Source organism: Bactrocera latifrons, unplaced genomic scaffold, assembly GCF_001853355.1.
Source record: "Bactrocera latifrons isolate USDA-ARS-PBARC rearing strain unplaced genomic scaffold, ASM185335v1 scaffold_291, whole genome shotgun sequence".
Lineage (NCBI taxonomy): Eukaryota > Metazoa > Arthropoda > Insecta > Diptera > Tephritidae > Bactrocera > Bactrocera latifrons.
This window is the reverse complement of record NW_017536530.1, coordinates 134,748-137,938: the sequence shown is the minus strand read 5'-3', so window position 1 is coordinate 137,938 and position 3,191 is coordinate 134,748. Positions and strand designations below refer to the sequence as shown.

The following is a 3,191-nucleotide window of genomic DNA, read 5'->3' as shown; positions in this document are numbered from 1 at the left end:
GCATTTCTTCTTCCTCCGCTCAAGAGAATCGCACAATTTCACACTCACACTTTGACTTTACCCATGCATCATGCCAACAATCTCAGCTACATATTTTCAGATTATTTTCTTTTCAATTGCTGAGAGCGCGCTCTCATCTACCATACATTTATGTACATACATATCTAAGATAGAGTATCTCATAGAAGCACACATGTATTGTAGTACGTAACCGGTTAGCGAGAGCCGTAAATAACAAACAATTTGGGGAGCGACACTAGCAACTAGCGACGTAAAGATACACCAGCAACAACACCACCAACACACACCACTCGCAGTTGTAAAATTTGTTGGCTTTCCGCTGTGCACTCTACTCGTCGTTTGCACTACAACCTTGCCCACTTTATCTGTGAGCCACTTTAATTCAGTTCATTTCTGACGATCGTGTCGTTTGGTTGATTTGAGTAAATTTACGGAAGTGTGGCCGAACGTGTTGTTGCATAGCGAATGCATTTGCGGTCGAAAACGCACAAGTAACGGAACAATAAATGTTTTCAATGTTGTGCAAGAAGTGTTCGTGTATATAGATTTTGAAACAATAAACTTACGAACTTTTGTGTAACAATGACAAATACTGTGTAACTATGTATATTAAATGGTAAAATGTGAACTACTAATTGATTGGGGCAAAATTGATTTTCGGCTCAACTCGCGCAAAATTCTCGTTACAATCAACCCTGACTACACTCCGTTGGTCCGGTTTTGTTTGGGACAGCCTGGTTATTTTCGTATACACGCGTCGCTGCCATTGTCGTCATTTCGTTACGAATCGTTTTCAACAATTTATTTTCCATAAGTAAATTTGCTATGCTTTGTTAAAATTAGTGAAAAAAACAAAAACAAAACATAAATAGCGWGCAAAAAATCCAAAAGGAACATAGAAAACGCTAAACAATATAAAATAATAAAAACAACAATGAAGAATTAACCAAGAGGCGCAAAGTCAAAGTGCCGGAGTAAAACAGCCCAAAGAGGCTGAGAGAATCATTGTTAGCGGCGAAAAAGCAACAATAACAACAACAGTAAATATGTGCACGCGTATGAGGAAAGCCAGCAAAGCATAAAAGGTAATAATAAATAGTGAAAACGCTAATATTGTTCGAGTTAGAAGTGGAAAAGCGACGTAAAAGTAAAAAAGGAAATCCGAATTTTACGCAGACAGACAAATATTAGTGTGTTTGATGTAATATAGCTTTTGAAAAAAATCGTAAACATTTACTTGTTGTTATTGCTTTCGTTGTCTGTGTTAATGTTAAAAATGTGGCGGCAATGCGTTGGCAGGTGATCGATGATGTTGACGGCGTCAGCGTAGGCACTGGGGCAGACGGTAAACGGCGCAAGCTGCACCTAAAAAGAATGCAAACAGCACGTTTAATTTTCAAGAACATAAAAAATAATAATTGTGTTACTATAAAGTAATAAAAAACAGTATCGACGCTTTCCTGTACAATACTTTACATAAAGAAATTACTAAAAAACAAAATAAAAAAAAATTTTAAAAGTAACGAATAATCAGCGAAATCATAAAAAAAATAAATCGTGTACTGCAACAATTTTTTGTGCTCAAAGTTTGTTGTCAAGTTGTGCTATTGTTTACTATTCACTTTCCAAATATTTTGGTTCTGTGATAACTGTGTGCCAAATTTATTAAAATTTTACTATTTTTGTTTCATACAAAAATATTCTTGAAATTTTAACTTTTTTCTTACAACTTTTGGATAATTCGAATAACTGCTGAAAACCCCAAAGGTATGTTGAGCAATTTCTAAGACGTTAAAATTAAATACGTTAAACGTTATTATAAGTTTTTAAAATATATGTACAATATATATTTGGCCCTGCGTTGAACCAAACAAAGCAACCAAAAGGAGTCTAAGAGATTATAAACAAGAAAAACACCACAGCACAACCCCTCACAAATAAAAAAGATTTCCACTCGCGCACTTAGTTTTTTTGGTCATTTCGTATGACAGTTTCCTGACAAATTAACGGTTCCTTAAGGAGAAAAGAACGTGCGCACAATTTCAGATTGATATCTCAAAAATTTGAGAACTAGTTAGAGCATGTAAAGGCGAACTTGATTAATTTCCTTTCCTTCTGAGACTTACAGATGTCCTGGCAAACTTGATATAATAGGTTGTCAAAAAAGTCTTGCGGTATCTCTTCCGGTATTTTTATTGAATTTTCAATTGCTCATAAAATTTTTTTGATGACTTATGCCCAGCTCTTGACCGATGCTACGGCCGCTACTATGCCGGTCTCTTTCGACCAATTCAGCGATTTTATCGCAATTTTCGACGACAGGCCTTCTGGAGCGTGGCGCACCACCTCTACACCAGAACGAAAACGTTGAAACCATCGTTGTGTGGTGGAAATGGAAACTGTATCGGGTCCATAAATTGCACAAATTTTATTGGCGGCTTGATTTGCATTTTTGCAAAATGTGCCGTATTTTCTCTTCATTTTGCTCCATGTTTGCGACGCTATAACTCACGAATGACTTAAAAGAAABRACAATCAATCAAACACGTGTTAGCGCTTGAAATGAGCTTTCCAAAAAGGTATAGCATGACCCGATGCGACGAATAAAACTAGAACTACGCACAGTCAGCGCCAAGTAGCGAAAATACCGCAAGACTTTTTTGACAACCTAATACTTCTTCAGGGTATTGCCAGAGATTTTTAAATTTTGTTGCTTCTTTATTATCCGACAGCACAATAAGATATCAAAATTTAATTTTAATTAAACGATTATATTTCTACAAATAGTACATTATAACAAATTGAGGGAATGGCTTAAAAAATGGATTTCGAGGCAGTTAATTGTCTTTGTATCATTACCTATTCAAGTAAATTGAAACGCATATAATATTGCTATAATTGTGCAGATTTTTAACCAGATTGTCGATTGGAACTGAAGCAGTCCTCTTATCGAATTTTTATTTTTTTTTTTATTTTTATTTTTTTTTTTTAACTTTTGATTCATCTCTTGTGCATCCAACGTAACACGCATACTTTGTTGAAAACCCTAAATTTGTGAATGCAATTTGGATAGTATAATGGATGCTTTAAATGAAATCATACGATGAAACATCAGAACAGAATCAGAAAAAAGTATACTTCTTTTTGTCGATTTTTTTTTTTTTTTTTTT

At 34.8% G+C, this 3,191-nt stretch overlaps 1 protein-coding gene across 1 annotated transcript in view; it reads left to right on the top strand.

Moving 5' to 3' along the window:
• Positions 1 to 403: 403 nt before the first annotated feature.
• The window catches only part of LOC108970238 (frizzled-2), an 80,952-nt gene continuing 78,164 nt past the window's right edge, over positions 404 to 3,191 (top strand). The window contains exon 1 of the mRNA XM_018935510.1: positions 404 to 1,788. The gene's annotated coding sequence lies outside the window, so the exon portion shown is untranslated. The remainder of the gene's footprint in view (positions 1,789 to 3,191) is intronic.